The 16,441-nt window shown below is 45.0% G+C and overlaps 1 protein-coding gene across 8 annotated transcripts in view; it reads left to right on the forward strand.

Moving 5' to 3' along the window:
* Nucleotides 1–16,441, forward strand: part of USH2A (usherin) — a 739,769-nt gene that overhangs the window by 24,471 nt on the left and 698,857 nt on the right. The window lies entirely within an intron of this gene.

Raw genomic sequence — 16,441 nt, forward strand, 5'->3', positions numbered from 1 at the left:
TAATACCTCTTTCACACCAGAAAATGCAGGGATTTACCCGGGCTGGCCCCTTTTACACCAGTCTAGTCCCTTCATTTTCTGGAATGAGGAGGTGAGAAAACGACCCCCCTCCCTTTAAACAACCAGCTATATCTTCGGAACCAACTGACCCATTTACATGTGGGCTTCGAATGATTTTCAAATGATTTTAGTCCTGTGAAACTGGGCTGTTTGGTTCGAGAGAAATCTGCCCTCAAACAACATGAACAGCCATGAAATTTAATTTCAGAAAAGAAAAAATCTGTTTACCCTCAATATCTCTAGAAACAATGAACCCATATGGACCAGGCTATTATCAGATTGAAGGCCCAGCGATTTGTGTTAGACTGCGATCAACCTTGAGCTTCTGTGATTCCATTGGAACTGGGTAGGGGTCCGATTTAACGGGTGCCATGTTATCCTATGGGGAAAACGTTCCAGCTTTGCCTGGCGGTATCTCCGGTTCCCGGGGGGCTAGCGACGCGGGGCCAGGCTCGTTGGAAAGTCCTGGCTCGCAGCTACAAAATTGGCCTATTTGGAGAGTGGGCCTGGAGCTGTAGCTCCGTCAGGCCCATTGTTAATCCAGCCCTGTTGGCGTGGAACCTGGGGGGATTCATTTAGAGATAAGCAGTCTGGGTTTTCTGGAAGCAGAACACACCCAAACATTTGTATTTGGCGTTAAACCGAGAGCTGCTTTATATCACTTTGGGGTTCACAGCAGAACACAGTCCCAGCTGGGGTCTTTCCTTCAAGCTTGGATCTCGGATGCCAAAAACGAAACAAAGGTCATGTACGTCCTTCCCTTATGATTTCGGGTCAGGTTCATACCGGAGAGTTTCTGGAGAGGCCTCATGTGTGTACAGTACTGTTCTTACACAGTGGTGGGTGCTGGCTGCACAGGTGCTGTAATGTCATCCTAGTGAAAGAGACAGCACAGGGGGGAACTACTCTGCAACACCCCCCTTGCTGTGATCCTGAATCGGACCTTAATTCACACAAGGCTCTCAGCGCTGAATAGGTCATAGTGGGTAGCTTTCTGCCCGCCCAGCTGATGGCATAGATGACGGTCATCCGTACCTGATCTCCAATCGGCATCACAGAAAAATGTAAATGCAGAATTTCCAGACTTTAAGAACAGTAATTTCATGAAAGTTGATCCTTTGAAGTATTTTAGGACTCTTAATTGCTGCCCAGTGTTGTTTCCCAGGATTAATGGCACCTTGGCTCCCGGCTCACAGCATGTGTGGTGTCTGGATGAGTTCCAATGCTGACAGCTCCTGTCTTCAAGTTTTACATGATTCTCACATCTAACAGGTGATGTGCAGGCCCGAATGACCCAAACACGGGGCGACGGGAGTCCAATGCTGAGCGATGTGCGGCCCTGGAGTCTTTGGCTTTAATTTCTGTTCCAGTATAAGCTTGGCTCTGGCTATATACGTATTTCTCAGGACCTGCTCCACAAACTGTTGTAACAAACATTTTACGTTCTATTGTCTCGTGATCTGTCTATGAATGTACAACAGTACAGTGCTCAGTGTACCAACAGAAAGCACCACGATGACCACCATATACTGCAGGGAGCATCACAGTGACCACCATATAATACATAGAGCAGCACAGTGTCCACCATCTAATACAGAGAGCAGCACAGTGACCACCATATAATGCAGGGAGCATCACAGTGACCACCATCTAATACAGAGAGCATCACAGTGACCACTATATAATACAGAGAGCAGCACAGTGACCACCATCTAATACAGAGAGCAGCACAGTGACCACCATATAATGCAGGGAGCATCACAGTGACCACCATATAATACAGGGAGCATCACAGTGACCACCATATAATACAGAGAGCAGCACAGTGACCACCATATAATACAGAGAACATCACAGTGATCACCATCTAATACAGAGAGCATCACATTGACCACCATATAATACAGAGAGCATCACATTGACCACCATATAATACAGAGAGCATCACAGTGACCACCATATAATACAGACAGCATCACAGTGACCACCATATACTGCAGGGAACATCACAGTGACCACCATATAATACAGAGAGCATCACATTGACCACCATATAATACAGAGAGCATCAGAGTGACCACCATATAATACAGAGAGCAGCACAGTGACCACCATATAATACAGAGAACATCACAGTGATCACCATATAATACAGAGAGCATCACATTGACCACCATATAATACAGAGAGCATCAGAGTGACCACCATATAATACAGAGAGCAGCACAGTGACCACCATATAATACAGAGAGCAGCACAGTGACCACCATATAATACAGAGAGCATCAGAGTGACCACCATATAATACAGAGAGCAGCACAGTGACCACCATATAATACAGAGAGCAGCACAGTGACCACCATCTAATACAGAGAGCATCACATTGACCACCATATAATACAGAGAGCATCAGAGTGACCACCATATAATACAGAGAGCAGCACAGTGACCACCATATAATACAGAGAGCAGCACAGTGACCACCATCTAATACAGGGAGCATCACAGTGACCACCATATACTGCAGGGAACATCACAGTGACCACCATATAATATAGAGAGCATCAGAGTGACCACCATATAATGCAGGGAGCATCACAGTGACCACCATATAATACAGAGCGCATCACAGTGACCACCTTATAATATAGAGAGCATCACAGTGACCACCTTATAATATAGAGAGCATCACAGTGACCACCATATAATACAGGGAGCATCACAGTGACCACCATATAATGCAGGGAGCATCACAGTGACCACCATATAATACAGAGAGCATCACAGTGACCACCATATAATGCAGGGAGCATCACAGTGACCACCATATAATATAGAGAGCATCACAGTGACCACCATATAATACAGGGAGCATCACAGTGACCACCATATAATGCAGAGAACATCACAGTGACCACCATATAATACAGGGAGCATCACAGTGACCACCATATAATACAGGGAGCATCACAGTGACCACCATATAATATAGAGAGCATCACAGTGACCACCATATAATGCAGGGAGCATCACAGTGACCACCATATAATATAGAGAGCATCACAGTGACCACCATATAATACAGGGAGCATCACAGTGACCACCATATAATGCAGAGAACATCACAGTGACCACCATATAATGCAGAGAGCATCACAGTAACCACCATATAATATAGAGAGCATCACAGTGACCACCATATACTGCAGGGAGCATCACAGTGACCACCATATAATGCAGGGAGCATCACAGTGACCACCATATAATACAGAGAGCAGCACAGTGACCACCATATAATACAGAGCGCATCACAGTGACCACCATATAATACAGAGCGCATCACAGTGACCACCATATAATATAGAGAGCATCACAGTGACCACCATATAATACAGGGAGCAACACAGTGACCACCATCTAATACACAGAGCATCCCAGTGACCACCATCTAATACAGAGAACATCACAGTGATCACCATCTAATACAGAGAGCATCACAGTGACCACCATATAATACAGAGAACATCACAGTGATCACCATCTAATACAGAGAGCATCACAGTGACCACCATATAATGAATATTACACTGCCAAAACACAGAGTAATGGCAGGATAAACTCGGTTAATGGGTAACTGCATGGTGGGGGATTTATATATATACTGTATATACTGTATATACTGTATATAAATATATCAAATTAAAATCCTGTGTTTGTCCCTCTGTACCTTACTCTGTAGGAGACCTCTCAGGCTCAGCACTGCCTCTTTATTAAAAACCCTCTCATGACGAGGAAGCTGCTGCTGTTGCTGTCCTCGGTGTGCCTTGGCTTCCGATGCTCAGCACCATTAATCATTGTCACATTGGCAGATAGATGAAGCTGCAGCACTACCCCACTCCCATTAAATTCATGTCAACCACAGGGGGGCCCTAAATAGAGGGGGGGGGGGGGCGGCCCTTACCGAGGGTATGCTAGTACTTGTTATTTTGTTTATACGTCTGTAATGTTATAGAATCACACATTCAGTTATTCATTATACATCTTCTGATGTCCTAGAACCGCTGACACATGTTACTAATCGTCTGCAATATTCTCCGTACAGAAAGTAACTCCCTGTAGCTAAATTGATCAGTACAACTTTCTGCAGTAATTGCATTAGTTAATTATGCATCTGATGGTTTAAGCCACCTTTTCAAAGCTTGTTCGCAGAGGTACCTTATACATTAACTATTCATTCTTACATAGTGACTGGATTTCAGATCTTGGTGGGCCGAGGTGGGGGGATTCTGTCAGTGAAATATGCAAGTTATATCTCCAAAATTAGGTAGGGCTTAATGAATTTCCATTGAAAAGACACAAAACTGATTAAACACAAGCTGTTTCAGAAGTCTTCCGGGATATGTCAGATTGATGTGGCTGTTCTAGGTTCTCTGTCTACAATTATAAAGCGCAATCTTTTTTTGCAGCCTTTATTTTGCCTGGTCAGATCAGTGTAACTCCGCCACACGTTGGCAGACAGTCGCACGTTAAAAGCTTTGGGAAGAAAGTTTGAAATCAGAATGCAGAGGGAAGGCCCTGCCTGTATTACTCTCTAGAGGGAACAATGCTCTTAGAGTGCCTATTGAAATCAGCATTATCATTCCAATACATGTCAAATATGAGTCATTTCCTAGTTCAGGCAAAATTTCTTTATAAATCTTTAAATCCTACAGTTCTTTCAAGAAAAGGTTAAGGTACTTATGATTTAATGAAACTCCTTTACATCATAACTGTTTGACTACAGAGTGAAAACTTGTCCTTTAAATCCGACAGACCGGCATGCAGAGAGTGGGGCCGTCCCCTGTATTATTAATGCCACATTACACAAAGCTACAAATTATAGATGTTTTAAAATAATGATGACTGTTATTTATTTTCTCGGCCATTCACACAAACCTCAACCCAGGGCGACCCCTCGGGAGCGCTGTCACTATGCTACAGCTGTCTCCCCAACCCCCCGTCCTTTTATTGCAGATGCTAGATTGCTGCTTCTTAACAAATAAAGGGCCTGATTCAGAGGGAGTCTTGCAGCAAGTCCCAGCGCTAGACACAGGGAGGCCGCCCTGCACGCTGGGTCCCGCCCCTCGATGTGCTCACTAAAGTGCGAGTGCTTCGCTACACAGCAAGCGCTCGCACATCAGTGGCCTCGCAGCCTAACTGCAAAGCCCGACGTAGTCTGTCCATGTTTCGGGGCGCAGCGGCTGCAACTGGTGACGACACACAGCCACCAAAGCCCTCTACAAAGGGGTTATGCGTACATGCAGGGCCGTTTCTAGACAATTTAGCTACCAGGGCAAAGAAATAAAAATGCGCCCCCCCCCCCCCAATACATAACATGACATAGAAAAAATTGCGTGCGCCGAAATAGGGGGCGTGGTTTATTTATAAAAGGGGTGTGGCTTAATATCTCACTTTTGCAAACTGCATGTCCAAACATTGGTTACTACAGGAATTGTCATTGTCCTCCCGCACTTAAATTGGCGGGCTGAAGGCCACACAGTGACATAAAAATATAAATGCCCACACGGTGACCTAGTACACGTCACAGATCAAGGCCAAACAATGACAGGCTCCTTAAATCATTATACACTATTTGTGATACCAATTACATATTACGCCGCACACCGTGATGACAATTAAACATTACACCGCACACCATGATGACAATTACACATTATGTTGCACACAGTGATGACAATTACACATTATGTCACACACCGTGGTGACAATTACACATTATGTCGCACACCATGATGCCCATTAGACCCCACACTGTGATGCCCATTACACCCCACACTGTGATGGCAATTACACAATACTCCCCACACCGTAATGCCTATTACACATTATGCCCCACGCGCTGCTGCCGCACAACTGATGCCGTTTACTAATATGCCCCCACAGTGCCAAATATGCCCCCACAGTGCCATACATATATGCCCCCACAGTGGCAGATATGCCCTCACAGTGCCACACATATGCCCCCACAGTGCCACACATATGCCCCCACAGTGCCAGCTATGCCCCCACAGTGCCAAATATGCCCCCACAGTGCCAAATATTCCCCACAGTGCCACAGATATGCCCCCACAGTGCCAGATATGTCCCACAGTGCCAGATATGCCCCCACAGTGCCACACAGATGCCCCTACAGTGCCACATATATGCCCCCACAGTGCCATATGTATGCCCCCACAGTGCCACACATATGCCCCCCACAGTGCCACACATATGCCCCCAAAGTGCCAGAATCAGCACAACTCACTTTCTCTGGCCCTGGGTCTCCCCCTCCAGTCCCCCGCCGCTGCCATCACTGGTGCTGCTGCTTTTTCTGGGGAGGCGAGCGCATCGCGCGTCTCTCCTTCCCCTTCACTGTGTACCTGAGCCGTCAGCCATTCATACCTCATGGGCTGGCTCCTGATTGGCTGCAGGCCCGCGAGCTCTGATTGGCTGACAGCCGTAACACAAGTGAAAGAGGGGAAGGAGAGACGCGCGATGCGCTCCCCTCCCCTGGGAAATCAGCTTGCTGTGCCTGTGGCGGACGGGGACTCGGGAGAGGGGGAGGAACTTGGAGGAGGCGACGGCTTTGGGGGAGCTGCTGGGCGCCCCAGCTGTTAACAGAGGCGGATAAGCCGTGCAGCGCCCCGGGCAGCTGCACGGCTTGTAGGCCTCTAGAAACGGCCCTGCGTACATGCATAGAAGTTCAAATACTGATATATACAAATACAAATTATCTGAAAAAAATCCGTTTAAATTCCTTGTTTGTGCAGCTCGTTTGTAATTAATTTGTCACTGTTCTGACTGGGATCTGTGTGTATAAGATTGTATTGGGCAGGTCTGTCTCTGCTGTGTTCCCCACTGTGGTTGGTCCGTCCTGTGACATTCCTAGTTCTACTGTGACATAGGAGATGTACTAAGTGTTGGAGAGAGATAAAGGACCAGATTTAAAAACAAGTGATATTCTTGTTATCACTCGTTACAAATGTTAAATGATGCTCCAGCGAAGCAGTTTCTAACTGTCATTTTTAAAACCACATGGCATTTGGGCACTGATTGGCTAAGGCAACATAAAGAACATAAATCATTGTTAAATCTTCTATGAAGTATTAACCAATCAGCTCCTGACTGCTGTTTTACAGGCTGTGTTTGGAATGAGCTGATTGGGTGATACTTTATTGCTCTCCACTCTATGGGCCTTATTCTGATCTGAGCTCAGTACAAATTTGTCCTTAAAATGGGCAAAACCATGTGCACTGCAGGTGGGGCAGATGTAACATGTGCAGAGAGAGTTAGGTTTGTGTGAGTTATTTTGTTTCTGTGCAGGGTAAATACTGGCTGCTTTATATTGGTACTCTTTACCTAGCACGGCGCCCACGATTTTGATCGTGGGCATCGCAGGTAAAAAAATCGCGGGCATCGCGGGCATTGAATGCACTAAAAATCGGGTGCGACGCGATGCCCGCGATTTCCCATAGGGAACAATGTTAAATTTCTCAATTGACCCGATTTTACTGTTCAATGCCTCAATTGACCCGATTTTTCCATAGGAAACAATGTTAAATGGCCCACAGAGGCCAAATAGCCACCCTGAAGTGTGAAATGGCCCCCACAATTGTTAACGCCACCCCACGATCAACGTCAACCCGAAGCGTGGCGAGCGCAGCGAGCCCGCGAGGGACGGCAGTACGCGTCCTACGACCTTTTCATACCCCCACTATCCACGTCGGCGTGGAGTTGAGAATAGAATAGTGTGGCGAGCGCAGCGAGTCACCGAGCCCGAAGCGTGGCGAGCGCAGCGACCCCCGCGAGAGGACGCGGATACCTTCACAGGTAAACGCGTCCCTTCGCGGGCTTCACAGGTATCCGCGTCCCCTCGCGGGGCTCGCTGCGCTCGACACGCTTCGGGCTCGGTGGCTCGCTGCGCTCGCCACACTATTCTATTCTCAACTCCACGCCGACGTGGATAGTGGGGGTATGAAAAGGTCATAGGACGCGTACCGGTTCACGTTGATCGTGGGGTGCCGTTAACAATTGTGGGGGCCATTTCACACAGTGCCTATTTGGCCTCTGTGGGCCATTTAACATTGTTTCCTATGGAAAAATCGGGTCAATTGAGGCATTGAACAGGAAAATCGGGTCAATTGAGACATTTAACATTGTTCCCTATGGGAAATCGCGGGCATCGCGTCAGTCGCGTCGCACCCGATTTTTTAGTGCATTCAATGCCCGCGATGCCCGCGATGGGCGCCGTGCTAGGTAAAGAGTACCTTTATTTTTACACTGCAATTTAGATTTCAGTTTCAGCACACCCCACCCAAATTTAACTCTCTTTGCACAGGTTACATCTGCTCCACCTGCAGTGCACATGGTTTTGCCCATTTTAAGAATAAATTTGTACTGAGCTCAGATCAGAATAAGGCCCTATATCTCAAGTCCATAAGCCTCTCTATCTTGCAATATGACCCCATGCTGCAGTATAACAGTAGAATGATAACTTCAGGACATGTGCTGGATTAAGGTCTTTTTGGGCCTCATACAACTATTACGGGGCCCTATTACTAAATTGTCACTAAGATATACTAGCAAGGTTATAGTATGCACCATAAAAGTGTTGAGTATACTGTGGCATCCCCAAGTTCCTAATATGCTACATAAAAACCCCTGTTTACACTATGCTACACTGGTGATGTAGCTATGTGTGTGGGGACCCAGGGCCGTCTCAACGGTATTGTGGGCAATAGGCAAAGCAATGTATTGGAGCCCCTACTAAAGTAAAAACTCATAACTTCCTACAGCGCCTCTCCAGCTGCTATCAGCCATCCAGCAATTGGCAGTTTACACCCAGTAACTGTTTGGCTGCAGACCGGTGATATAATGCAGTTGTTACCCCAAAGCCGTAACCGCTGTTTATAATGGTCACAGCGGTTTCTACACTGATTCTGTTGACCTTCTCGGGAATGACTGTCTCCTGTGTACTAGGCTTCACCTAAAATAGCCACATTTGAAGGGACAAATTAGGTTTGCCCCAAATCCGGTGCCACCAGGTCTTAGAGGGGACAAAGAGCCAGTGATCCATAGAGAAAGTACAAAAGGAGATCTAACTAAAGGGACCCTAAATGAGGTTAGAGAAACCAAAAGGAGATGCCAGACTGCCACAAAACCTAAATAAACGATCTAATCACACAAGCAACCTAGTCACAGAAACAATGCTAAATTGACAGAGTCGCATACAAGAATACTAACAAGACAATGCACAGCAAACCACACAACTCCACACAAGAACCAAGCATCTATTTAGGAAAGAAGATGCCCAAGCAGAACTCAAGGAACCCTGATAGGCGTACCAGAACAGGCAGACGGAAGGAACTGGACGTGAGACCAGGGAGCAGAGGAATCCTAGGCAGGCTGGCATCAGGAGGTATAGCAAACAAGATGCTATCACTGGTGGGGCTGTAATGAACTGACTGCCATAAAAAGGCAGCATAAGCCACTCTGGGAAGTGTCTGCCAGCCCAAACCTCCAGGCCTGAGTGATGCCAGCTGTAGTTGGATTTGTGGGGACCTATGGCAGCTGCCCAGTAAGGCAATGTGTTAAGGTGGCCCTGCGGGGGGGACCTAGAGTTTGGGGGCCCCTGAGAAACTGCCACAGTTATCTAATCCAGCTCTGCTCAGGACCCCTTTTTTGTATTTTTAAAAGCGGGCAGAGAGTGAAAGATCCAGAGAGATGGCTGCACGGCATTCAACGGGAACTTAATGTGTTACATCCTTAGGCATACACCAATTCTGTGATCATAGCTATCCCAGGCACAGTGTCCCCAAGAAGTGGAGGAGAGGCCTTACCTACTGGCAAGCAGTAGTACTGTAGGGTCAGATCAGCTAGATGCTCTTTTGCACGGCAGCATTGTGGATGCACAAAATGATGCCAGGAGTCCGAAGTAACAGACAGTTCAACAGATTTTTCTGACTCCTTGAATCACTAGTTGAGAAATTAGAGAAGCCATCAGCCTAATGATCAGCACCACGAAGTTGCGACCCCATACTGAGATGGTCGCAACCCACTTTCGGGTCAGGACCCGCAGTTTGAGAACTGCTGTTCTAAGGTCTTGAACATAAACTTCCTGCTGTCCTCCTGGCTCTCCTTCACACGTTGAAGCTTATGTAGGTCAATATTTCAGTAAAGCCGGCACTCCAGACCGTGCTTCCGCCCCAGTGACTGCTGCGGGCACACCAAGATAGCTGCGAGCAGGAGAGATTACTTGGCCTTCCAAAGGCTCACCAACAGATCCTGTCCAAAGGTCAGACCCTGACTCCATCGGCAGGATGGGGAGGGAGGAGCAACTGGCCGAGGTAGCGGTAGATGGAATGTGCCAGGTGTAATCAGCAGCAGGTGGAAGGAGTGGCTGGCTACACCATGTGGTGTGCCATCTCAATATCACATCATATCCAGCTCCCAAGGCATGCACCCCCCTAGTCTCCCAGTTGTGGCCCTGTGTGTGTGTTTACATACACATTCAAATCATTGATATAGACCACACTGGATTGAAAATATACAGTTTTAATTGTAATAGAATACAGAATATAGGCTGCCTGTTAGAGTGTTTGTATCTGTAATGCAGCTAGTTATTTTCCATTCCCTTCTTATGTTGTGATACCGGCATCCAATGAATGTGAGGTTTTACTGAATGTTTGAGTGTAGTTTAAATTTTAAGTTTGCATGTGGAACCCTCACCCCTAGCATTTAATTATTTGAATAGTAATATAATTGCCATAGAGGACAATGTTTGCCTCAAAGACATACCGTAGCTGGACTGGGATTCAAATGCTTCTATCTAGAAATTGGCATACAGTAGCTTGGGGCAATCTACGTCTCTGTGGCCATCTCCTGTGTCAGACTGGTCACTTTCTTCAGCGGCCCAAATGGTTATGCAGAGTCCAGTATATTTGGTACATATAGCCTCAGCTATCTTTATTTGCGCAAACCTAAAACCAAAACCTAAATCAAAGCCTCTCCAGCTCTAACGATACGTAATGTTTCCATCTCTATGGGTAAAAAGGACCTACTGCCCAACTCACCAAAACTCATTTCAATATATCCCTCACTTCAGGCACATATAGTGAGCCAGCAGCTTGCTCCCCAGGCAAGGAGAGACTTCCTGTTCAGACTTATAAGCTTGCCCATGCAGGTGTTAGCCATGTTTAGCCTGTTATGAGGCTGAGGCCCTAAAGCCTGGACTGGGCCTAATGGATTGAGCTCTCCCTCTCTCTGCATCCATAACCCCAGGAACCCTTTAACCAGCTTTTACAGAAGCTGAAATAACCCATTCCAAGCCATTTCCAAACACTTTCCTGGGGTTTCAAACTCATAGAACAGAAACCTTCGGAGGTACTTATGTATTATCTGGGCTCCCATGTTAAATGCACACTATTTTTTCATACCCCTACTATCCAACTATGCATGGAGTTGATTTTATATAGTGTGGCGAGCGCAGCGAGCCACTGTGCCCGAAGCGTGGCGAGCGCAGCGAGCCCCGCGAGGGGACGCGGTCTGATAAGAAAAACGGGGGCCCAGATATTACATAAGTACCCCTTCGGACATAATATACCTGTTATTAAACACAATTTCACTGCTTTATTTACATATATAGTTTCCACAGCACCTAATAATGCACATATATGAGCAAGAAAAAAACTCAATGACTACTTACTGTATAAGGCAATTTAGGACTATATATATATATATATATATATATATATATATATATATATATATATATATTTATATATATATATTTATATATATATATATATATATATATATATATATATATATATATATATATATGACACAAAATCTAGCGATCACTGAAAAAATCATTATTATAGATTTATTGGACAGTTGTTGTGTATGGATACCACGGGACATTTGTTATTTCCCTTTCATCAGAAAATAAATATTAAACCTCCGAACCTCTCCCGGTTCCCGACCTTGATATAAATGTTTCTATCACAGGCGCCGTACGTGTCCCAATACATCTTGCCCCATGGTCTTCCCTCAGCAACATAAAGCACAAACATTTTATTATTCGGAATCTATTGATGCCTCTCCAGGACTGACCACCAGGGAAAATTTCTGTAAATTTGTTACCTGCAGAAGTAAGTGAAGAAACGAAAAAAACAAAACAAAACAAAAAAAACAACAATAAAAAAAATAAAAATAAATTGAATGCGTATTTTTCAATTTTTGCTATGATTTAACAATGTAACAATAATAAAGAGGAGAAAGAAAATCTTTGTTTTTCTAAGGTGTAGTTAAAGTTATAAAAGAACATTTTTATTTTGAATGATATGACAGGACTATCACTAGAGTGCTTCTCGCTATAAAGAAACTTGCGAAAGAATTATTGCCTTTATTAGATTAGTGACAGTGAGCTTTAGCTATACATTGCTAACTTCTGTCTCTCCGCCGAGACAATTTTCTTTTCTTAAATAAACTGTCATGGTGGTGTTAATATATTGTTTGCTCCCTCATACTCGGAGAATACAGCTGATATAAAACATGTATATGCTGCATTGGTAATGGTATCTTTAGTGTAGTTGACTTGAACAAATGTGTCTCCCTCATGGCTGTGTTAATGTGATAAAGGAAATTGGCTGTTCGTCAGGATTTGGCTGGGTAAAGACAGTAAAAATAGTAGCACAATCCCTTTTATGTATTACCACCACGGAGAACTTTTCCCCCAGTTATATTTCATACAGTATGTCGCCGCGATGCACAAAGATGCTGTAAAACACGAGATAATGTTACAAATAACACGCGAGGATGGCTGTATCTTTTGTAATGATAACGGTCCTGGACTGAATGACAGTAACAGGCTGTAAAAATATATATACATTTAATAATATTACATAGGATACCATTCCGGCCGAACTCGTTGTGTTTCCTAATGAAATTCAAACATGGAGATAAAATAAATAAATAAGCAGGGGAGGGGTAAAACCCGCGCCGGGATTTCGATGCCCTAAACAGATATTTGCAGTCCGTAAATAATAACGGAGAGGTTTAATTTTTCCCTTTAAAGTGGTGATTTTCAGTACTGTAATGGTTTTAGAAAATGCACAATTTACAGAAATTGTAGCTGTAGTACCTGGAAGGCTGTTTACGGCCTAATCTACAAGCGGCGTAATGATATTCAATGGTAATTTTGCAGCGCTTAACTAATACATCTGCACTGTTTACGCTCCATCACAGCCCCCGATTCCCTGATAACAATCACTCAGTATCTGAATGGGAGACCATTCATCTTTCTTTAAAGGAAATATATACACAAGCATTATAACTGCGCTGTTGAATGACTGTGCCGTGATTTTCAAAGGGACAAAATCAGGATATGACAATCATCTAAATATAATTTGTTATTGTCCAAGATTTATTTTGCTCTAATAGACACATCCTCTCCGCTGATTGCGTACGCTCTTGTGAAATGTATATACATAAAAAGTAAAGAAGGTTTTTTTTCTCTGTATCATATACAGTACAAAGAATAAGAAAAGTTGTTTGTTTATAGCACTTCTTTAGAACCGCAATGACTATTGTACCATTTGTCTCATAAAGGTCCTGATTTAGAATGAAGGGAACTCGGTTAGATTTAAAGATCTTGCCCAAGGTACGAAAGTGGTGGGGTTCAAGGCCAAAGCTACAGACTAAAAAATGTTAACATGAAACTTGAAAATTGATCAAATTGGGAGGTCCTGTCCATTATATTAGTGCTTACTTGTGTAGTTTCACATCGCCACTAGATCGCATGCGACATCGCATGCCATATAGCATGCCATATCACATGCGATTTACTATCCATTTCATTACCCCACTATCCACGTCGGCGTGGAGTTGGATGTTCTTTCAGAGTGACTCACAATATTGCATGCAATTCCATCTAATACATTCCGTGTCCGCTCGCCACGCTTTGGGCTCGGTGGCTCGCTGCGCTCGCCACACTATATAGAAACAACTTTCCGCCCTAGTGGATAGTGGGGTAATGAAATGGATAGTAAATCGCATGTCAAATCGCATGTGATATTGAACGCGATCTAGTGGCGCCGTGAAACTACACAAGAACCTATTAGTGTAACATTTTTGAGGATATGAGATCACACGGATGATCGACAAATGCCAGCGACTTCAAGAAACAATGGCTAAAGGGAATGTCCTGGAAGTTATCAAATGATTTTAGGATTTGTAAAAAGGGGTCCAGGAGTAAAATTAAACAAAAGGTGGGACTGGCCTCATGCCTCGAAACATCTTGGCAGGTTCTCCTTCCAGATTATTAATAATGAGATTTGTTGTACCGTTGGTGTAAATGAAGCATATTCAATGGGTAAATGAGGACCCAAAGTCCCCCGCCCTCCAGAATGCAGTGTACATACAGTAAATGTGACATATCTTATTGAATACTTTTTCCGCATCAATGCTCAGCAGGATATTGTGGGAGGATGTAGAGTCTCTCGATGATACATAGAAGACCAAATGCTGAGGAATTGAGTAACAACAAAAAACAAAAGTAAAACCAAGTTGATGATGAGTTAGGATAGAGAGCATCCGAGATCGGAGACAGGAGTAAATAAACCTTGGTTCGTAATATGAGTCAACTAATTTACTTTTTTACTAGTTTAGGTAATAAATAGTATAAGCCTGGTTAAAGGCCGATTATGACATCCCCACTAAATAAGCTTTGCAAAAGGTTAGTAAGGGCAGGAAGTAGACAATCCATCAAGACTTTATAGTATTCTCTACTAATACTGTGCCATCAGGGCCCAGAGATTTGTTGGGTGATCTAATGGTATCCTGAACCTACCGTGTAATGCATGCAGTGTATTCCTACATTCCCTATTCTGACGAGACAAGTATAAAATTACATGATTATGCAACTCCAACTTCAGTGCCCTCCAGGAGAGGACTGGGGGCACTGAAGTCCACATATGCACATACTCTACTGCCTTTGTTTATACTGGAAGTACAATTGCCGTTCTCCAATTAGCTAGAAGTATGTCTATGAGTAACGATGGGTTGGAAAGTGCTGTTGGCTGGTGCTAGATGGGTGATTCGGTACTTGTGGAGTATCACGGCTCCCATCGCATGCCATCGCATGCCATATATAGTGGCATGCGATGGCATGCGATGCGATTTTTACAGTTTTTGACGTTTTTTGACAAAATCGTATGCAATCGATCGCATACGATTTTGCACTGAAAAGCATCCAAATGCATTGGAATTAGTATTAAACATGTTCAATGGCCCCCAACTGGCATTTTTGAGGCTGTACCACCCCCACTATCAACGCGAACCCAAAGCGTGGCGAGCGCAGCGAGCCCGCGAGGGGCGGCGGTACGCGTCCTACGACCTTTTCATACCCCCACTATCCACGTCGGCGTGGAGTTGAGAATAGAAAGTGTGGCGAGTGCAGCGAGCCACCGAGCCCGAAGCGTGGCGAGCGCTGCGAGCCCCGCGAAGGGACGCGGACATCTGTGAAGCCCGTGAGGGGACGCGGATACCTGTGAAGGTATCCGCGTCCCCTCGCCGGGCTCGCTGCGCTCGCCACGCTTTGGGCTCGGTGGCGAGGGGACGCGGATACCTTCACAGGTATCCGCGTCCCCTCACGGGCTTCACGCGGGGCTCGCAGCGCTCGCCACGCTTCGGGCTCGGTGGCTCGCTGCGCTCGCCACACTTTCTATTCTAAACTCCACGCCGACGTGGATAGTGGAGGTATGAAAAGGTCGTAGGACATGTACCGCCGCCCCTCGCGGGCTCGCTGTGCTCGCCACGCTTCGGGTTTGCGTTGATAGTGGGGGTGGTACAGCCTCAAAAATGCCAGTTGGGGGCCATTGAACATGTTTAATACTAATTCCAATGCATTTGGATGCTTTTCAGTGCAAAATCGTATGCGATCGCATGCAATGCGATTTTTTTGCATACGATGGCCATCGTGGGAGCCGTGATACTCCACAAGTACCGGTGATTCTTTTTTTTTTATATTATTTCACATTTTAAGCGAAAAAGTTACACAGGGTGGTATTCAATTTTTAGTTTGCACCCGATCTCCCATCTAAAATTACAGGAAATCGTAGCCCGAAATTTCATTGAACAATTTTTCTACGCAAATCACGCTCATTACGGTCAGGTTTAGCCTCACATTCACACATTTCAGCTAACCACTCCCGGGGATTGCGAGCTGAAATGCTGGTGAAAAACAATTGACCGACTCGCGCAAGACCGCAAGGGCCGCTTGCAATTTCTCCTTCAACATATTCGCTCCATTCAGCTTCGAAATTTAAAATTGCTCCATTTT

This window comes from Crinia signifera, chromosome 3, assembly GCF_055691185.1.
Source record: "Crinia signifera chromosome 3, ASM5569118v1, whole genome shotgun sequence".
Lineage (NCBI taxonomy): Eukaryota > Metazoa > Chordata > Amphibia > Anura > Myobatrachidae > Crinia > Crinia signifera.